Here is a 7,825-nt window from a genome sequence, read left to right as displayed (position 1 = left end):
CTCTCCTCTAAGTGACCTGGTAAGGACTCCTAACATAAATCAATTATTGTAACTTAAAATGGATTTCTTCACCTGTAAATAGGCATTTTGCCAGGACAGCAAATCTCAGTTTGCCCAAATGGTGTCTGTGCAAAAAAGATGAACTAATAAACAGCCTTTTAAACATAAATCCTATAAAATAAACTTTGCAACAATATTGTTACTCATAGGAGTTGTATATTTGTGGTATGGTTTTCAGAGGGGTGAGCCAAGGTGACTTTAAAACTATGAATTAAGAACAGTATCATAGGGCTTCCCTGGTGGCGCAGTGGTTGAGAGTCCACTTGCCAATGCAAGGGACACGGGTTCGTGCCCCGGTCCGGGAAGATCCCACATGCCACGGAGCGGCTGGGCCCGTGAGCCATGGCCACTGAGCCTGAGCATCCGGAGCCTGTGCTCCGCAACGGGAGAGGCCACAACAGTGAGAGGCCCGTGTACCGCAAAAAAAAAAAAAAAGAACACTATCATAATTTAGGCTTGTATAATTGTCAGGTTTCTAGTTTCTGCTGTCTACTTTCTACTAACACACCTATATTCCTTCTTTTCTTTGTATTCAGAGGTATATCTTCTTCTATCTTATCCAACCATCCACTCATCCATCCATCCGTCCATCTGTCCATCTGTTACAGTTGTTTGGCGCAGCAGTGTTTTATTGGGCATTCTCTGCTAACTGCTGGGCAATCCCTCTCCTCTCATTCCAGGAACTTATAGATGTGTATGAATGACACACAGGCACTAAGAGATGTAAAATAAAGCTATTGCTCTCATAGTAAATAGCAAAAGGATTCCCCAGGGAGAAGGGCTCAGATTCAGTCAGGAGTGAAACAAGATGAGGAGTGCAGAGTGAGCAGGGTGGTAGAGTCATAAGGAGGCAAGTGGTTTTGCATTTTTAATTGTGTTTAAGGGTAGAGCATGGTTTGGGGTGACCTCCTGTAACCTGGGTCTCATGTGATTTGAAATTTCAAGGAATGCCAAGGGGAGAGAGAAAAATGGGTTTTCTTTCAGATTGCACAGATGTGGGGCAAAGAACAAGGGGAAATTTGAGGACTTGAAAACTCTCAGAGGCCAAACATCAGTAATGGAGTCTCTCTCTTTATTACAAGTGACATTTTGATTGCTGTCCCACGATGCTAGGATTGATCTCACCCCTACATCCAATCGGAGTAATCTCATTCCTCTTTTTAGATCCCTTTCAGATATAGGAAAGTAAGTCGGTCCAAAGTCAGTCAGCTTATTGATCTGGTTGTAGTCTGACTGAGCAGTAATTATGGGAAGAGTAAACTGTTTACTTTTCAATCCATTTTGAGAATTCTGGTTGACCCAGAAAGACACTGATTAAGGTGGCAATTGTAGCAGCTCTAATGGAATTTGGCTCAAGAAACCAAAAATAAAATATGTGTCATAATCTTCCACTGACCCTTCCCAGACCTCATCCCCATCATGCCCAATAAAATTTTGATAGAAGTTATAGAATAAAAGTATAATAGTAAGAGGAAAGAAAAATAGTATTTCTCTTTTAAAGCTGGGTCAATGCCAGTGCTAGAACAAATGACTGCCTATGCCTGATTGTAAATCTCACCAATTTTCAGCCACCTGCATGACATAAGAAACCAAATAATGGCCAGCATGTTAATGAAGACTTTTAAGGTAAAATATATGTTTATTTTAAATATGTTCCTTCTGTGTTTATTTCAAATATGTTTACATTTTAATTTATCTACAAGATTAGTTGTTACAATATAAGGGACTTTCCTTAATTGTTCTTACTGGTTTCCTTCCTGCACATTTTAGGGGCTGCCACGCACTGATTTTTTAATTCATATCCCCTTATGGGGTTTATTCAAATTTTTCATTCAATGTATCTTTCTTCTCCTTTAGTTCTAGTTCCTGTACCCCTCCATGACCTAAAATGAATGGGAAAATACCCCTCTTTCATATCCAAATCTTTAAAATCAGTTAAGTATAGGTTAATATGACGACAAGAGGTATATTCATCTCATTGCTAGCTCTGTTTACATACGGACATAGTATAGAAAAGTATTTCAGGTGTTACTGGATTAAAAAGAGCGATGTGAGATCAAAACAACTAGCCTCAAAACTTGGATATTTCTACAAAAGAAATTGTTCCCAACTTTGACTTCTATCTTGGAGTCATTCTTAATTTTCCATTTATATAGCAAATCTTGCAATTTTAACCACAAAACATTCATTTTCCTTTAAGATGTTATCATAGCTCTATTCTTTTTTTTTTATAAATTTATTTATTTTTTTATATTTGGCTGCGTTGGGTCTTTGTTTCTGCGTGGGCTTTCTCTAGTTGCAGCGAGTGGGGGCTACTCATTGCAGTACGTGGGCTTCTTATTGCGGTGGCTTCTTTCGTTGAGGAGCATGGGCTCTAGGCGCGCAGGCTTCAGTAGCTGTGGCACACGGGCTCAGTAGTTGTGGCTCACGAGCTCTAGAGCGCTGGCTCAGTAGTTGTGGTGCACAGGCTTAGTTGCTCCACGGCATGTGGGATCTTCCCAGACCAGGGCTTGAACCTGTGTCCCCTGCACTGGCAGGCGGGATTCTTAACCACTGTGTCACCAGAGAAGTCCCATAGCTCTATTCTTGGAGCTAGAATTTTTAGGAGCATTATTTTCTCATTTTCCTGTTTAATTCTTGCTTTAGGAATTAAATGTTCATTAAAACTTTACTTTCCATATTTTTCAGAGAAAATGATATAGGTCTATATACAAGAAAGCTAATTTTCCTTCAGCTATTTATTAAAATACCCACTGCAATTGAATACACTGAAACCCAAAACATGATTCTAAGGATTATTTCCATCATGCTTCACTACATGACCAAGAATGCATTTCACAATGAGATAAATAAAAATTCAATTTTCTTCCAAGTGCTATGCTCTGTCCGTATGTTGTGAGATAATATGATATGGCTGTTAGTGGAATTTTTAATCATATGTAGTAAAGGAACACAGGGGTGTCTGTATCTTGCCCTGCCTACAACAAAACTTTCTGCACATTGGCATATTCATTGCCGATTTTAATCCTAACTAGCTTGTCATACAATACAATGTGGAATAAAGAAAAAAGTGCATTTCTTAGGCTCTCCAGAAGAGCAAGTATATGTGTAGGTTCTGCCAATAGTGGCACCACAAGAGGACCTGAGGAAAAAAATGTGAAACATTTCATAGTAGTTGTTTTCTACCAAAACCAAAAACACCCTGGCCAATTATTTTTCTAAGAGATCTTTACACACAAGGAATAAGAACTAAAGGAAAACCAAGTGCTACAATGACAGATACATCAGTGCTCAGTGTTGAGTTGGGCCAAACAACTTGGGCTCACAGTCTAAGTGAGACCATACACTCCCCGTTGCCAGATTTAATTCATGCCATCAGCTAGAATAGAAACTTTAAACATTGATGAGCAACTCATTAGTGGGTAGATAGGGAGGATAAGGGGGAGCCAAAGGGAGACAGGATAAGGAACCTCTTAAATGAAGAGACAACAGAGACAAAAATATGTGAACTTTTAACATGTACGGAGACAGGATAAGGAACTTCTTAAATGAAGAGACAACAGAGGCAAGAATATGTGAACTTTTAACATGTCCAGAGACAGGATAAGGAACCTCTTAAATGAAGAGACAACAGAGACAAAAATATGTGAACTTTTAACATGTACTGGCCCACTACATGTTTAAGGGGGCATGATATTAGGATTATCTCCTCTGTTCAGGAGAGCTAGGAGGAGGGGGAGAGAAAGAAACAGACCTCCTCTTTTTGCAATAACTGGTTAAGCCGTAATGTCCTTCTTGGGGATCTCAAGTTTTAAAAGAGAACTTGTAAAGAATAAAGAGACTCATTGAAAATGTCTTTAAAAATGAAAAGAAGTGCCAGGAGAGAGAGTTCCCGGCACAAAGAGTGCACATAAATTTTATCATACCACTGAAAAGTTGGAAAGTTCTGATATACTAATCAGTTCAAGGTGCATATATTTTTTGAAACTTGTATAGTTTCCATTTTAAGTTTTTTAGTGCCGTAATTATCAATTATAAAAATTATTTTTTTCCAAAAGATCACACTTTAATAACTAAAGTGTGCAATCTAGCATAATTTAGAGGAATTTAAACAAGGCCACTTGTGAGACGCCTTTAATTATGTAAACATTTAGAAGCATTATGTTAGTGACAGTTTCTAGGGAATGCCTAAAAATGAAATAAAGTAAGACTGATAGGGCTTCCCTAGTGGTGCAGTGGTTGAGAGTCCGCCTGCCGATGCAGGGGACACGGGTTCGTGTCCCTGTCCGGGAAGATCTCACATGCCGCGGAGCGGCTGGGCCCGTGAGCCATGGCCGCTGAGCCTGCGCGTCTGGAGCCTGTGCTCCACAACGGGAGAGGCCACAACAGTGAGAGGCCCACGTACTGCAAAAGAGAAAAAGAAAAAAAAGACTGATACTTATAAATCTGAATTATATTTGATAAGAAGAAACAAGTGGTTTAAATTAGTAAACATCAAGAATATGAAAAAATCACAATATTTTAAAAGTTTCTTATTTAGCTTGTCATACTTGATATTTTAAAATAGCAGTAACATTCAAGATATACATGTACCTTTCCATGATGGATGTTCCAGAGAACCAGTCATTTAGTCAGGTGTTATTTACACACTTAGATTTCCTTTTTAAACATTTTTGTGTGGGATATCCTGAATAGCCTTATCAGGCCTCATGTGGATGGATTGTATTACCATTTAGATTATACATCTAGATACATTTAGATTATACATCTAGATACATTTAGATTATATATCATACTTACACGGCTGTGGACACAAGTTTAAAGAAAGAGAGATGCATAAATTCAGATGTAAATATGAATACTCACATATTATATTCAGAGGCAAAATCCTTTCATTAAATTTTTATAGTGAAATTTTTCAGATAAAGAGAAAAGCATGCTTAATCCCCTAAAGGTCCCTTATTCAGCTTTAACAGTTATAAGTACTTTCTGCATTCATTCTAATGGATTAATCTCTAGGTAGCATTTATACATTATCAAACTATCTCAGTAGATTAAATATTAATAGTCTAGATATGATTTTTTAATTTTGAATTTCTAATGAATATCTTGAACTTGAGTAAACTGATCTGGAAAATATTGTAAAGATTAAAAGACGCATCACTTTTGTTGGCAGTATCTAACAACATTATTAATTTTCTTTTTTCCAAAGAATGTAGGAAAAAATAATTTGCAAACATTTCTTGATAAGAAGCTATTTGATTCTTTCCACAAGAACTGGAGAAGGAGAGGTTGAAGTAACTCTAGACCCTCATCTCTGGCTCTTCCCAACTTTAAAATGGCAAAACTAACAGATGTGGGAAAAGTGGAAACATCTCTTCTATCCTATCAGGACTACAATTACCAGATCATACGTGAGAAAGGGAGAGTTCAGACTTCTAGTACACATATGGAAAATACCATATTGGATTTCAATGTCTACTACTTTTGATCTTCCAGAAAGATTCTAGCTGCATTGTTCTTGTAAGTATCACATTGACAGCAATGGCTTCGAGTCAGCTTGTTGCAGTTAGGCCAAGAAGAATCCTAAATTATTAGCTACCCACCTTATTCTTAGCTCTTGCCAAACAATTATGTAATTTAACAGAATTTATTTAATATTATTTACTTTTTATCTTTGTGTATAGTAAATGACTTTAAGACATACCTAATATTTTTTGCAAGGACAAAATGAGGGAATATCAAGAGACATTTAACAGTGCACGCCTCGCACATGAGTGACCCCCCCCAGTGAATATTATTTGCCCTTCCTCCTGTTATGTTACACATAGGATAGAGACTCGTAGAATTTAGTCAGGTAGAAATTCTTCCATAATAAATTCTAAATTCTTTACAGCTTTCCTCTCAAATTAAATCTTTGATATCCCTGAAATTGATATGATTTCATTTTTCTAACTGTGGATCACTACTTGTCCCAATATCATTTATCAAAAAGCCTAACCTTACCCATTGTCCAGTGGCACCTCTTTCCTGCATGGTGTTTATTTAAGAGTCTCTTCCTGGGCTTTCTATCATGTAGAAATGTTTTATCTGTCTATTCTTGCATCATTTTCAAACTGTCTCAAATACTATAACTCTGTAATGGTCCTTGAAACCATATAAAGCTCTCAGAGAACAATTAGTCCTTTCCCCCTAATCACATTTCTCTCCCAGCCCCTACAATAGTTATTTCTAATCATTACTATACATTCTCAAAGCCCTTGCCTGGCCACTTTCCCCACTACATTCAGCAGAACACCTTGAATCCTACTTAATCGAGAACATAATGGCTTCCAGGTCTTCCACCTCCAAAGTTATCAGCATCATCAATCATCCTTATAACCTTTCTTCCAGTTTTAGTAGAGGAGATGTTACTGCCATTTATAGCAACAACTACAAGTGTCATCTGAGTCCCATCTTCTCCCATTTTTTCAGACACTTTATACCATTAATTAAATTTTTTCATTTATTATCTTCTATTCAATATATTCTGCCTCACTTTTTGGTAATAGGTTGGTGATTTTTCCCCTATTTTTACAAGTAATATATTTTAAGAATAAAATAGAGGAAAGGAAAACATGTTTGTTATATGTGAGTATAACAACTTACAAAGTTCATATCATACTCTAAATAATGTTGTATAAACAGGTTTTATCAGTATAGAGTATGAATTTAGGTCATAAATATCCTTTTAATACATGAGCACTTCTATAGAGAATTACAGTTTATGGATGCCTATATATCCCTTTTCGTTTTATAACATTTTGAAAATAATGTAAGTTCTTTTATTTTTGCTTCAAATAGACACAAGTATAATGAAAAGTGACTGTTCTTCCCACTCTACAGAGTTAAGTATCTTGTGAATACATATGTGTATAAGTTGATATAATCCCCTTCTTATCAACACAAATAGAGAAATATATGCCCTGTGATGAACATTACTGTTTTCAATTAAATGATTTCTCTTGATAATTTTACATTACATGTTTTACATGTACAAAGTGATTAATATTTCCTAACGTCTGTATAATATTCCCAAACTATACTTTATTAACTACTTGCCTATTTTTCACTTCCCATCTTCTACTATGCCCATTATTTCTTTCTTTTTTTTTTTTTTTTTTTGCGGTACGCAAGCCTCTCACTGTGTGGCCTCTCCCGTTGCGGAGCACAGGCTCCGGACGTGCAGGCTCAGAGGCCATGGCTCACGGGCCCAGCCTCTCCACGGCATGTGGGATCTTCCCAGACTGGGGCACGAACCCGTGTCCCCTGCATCGGCAGGTGGACTCTCAACCACTGCGCCACCAGGGAAACCCCCATTATTTCTTTTACTCATGCTCTTACTTCTCTAATGTTTCTTAAAATTATAATATTGATGTTTATTCTAAATGGGTATAAAATTTCTGCAGTACCAATCAATGATTACTCACAGATCTCCATAGACAATTCAATCCACTTTTTGCATTCAAATCTCATGATAACTGATTAGAAATTGTCTAATCCCATGGGCATATGAAAATCAACATTTCTAAATGAGAATGAATCTGTTTTCTCTAAACCTGTATGTAATATTTCCTTCTTACTCAATTCTGTTCTTCTTTGGTTTAAGCCAAAAAGGAAAGTCATCCTTGAATCTCTTCTCTTATAGTCAATCAGGAACAAAGTACAGCAGATTTTACTTCCTAAGTGCCATCCAAATCTATCCCCTCTGAAATCTCCTTGCTCT

This window comes from Aethalodelphis obliquidens, unplaced genomic scaffold (assembly GCF_003676395.1).
Source record: "Aethalodelphis obliquidens isolate GAN/ISIS:26980383/991018 unplaced genomic scaffold, ASM367639v1 scaffold10, whole genome shotgun sequence".
Classification (NCBI taxonomy): domain Eukaryota; kingdom Metazoa; phylum Chordata; class Mammalia; order Artiodactyla; family Delphinidae; genus Aethalodelphis; species Aethalodelphis obliquidens.
Note: the sequence above shows the minus strand (reverse complement) of the source record.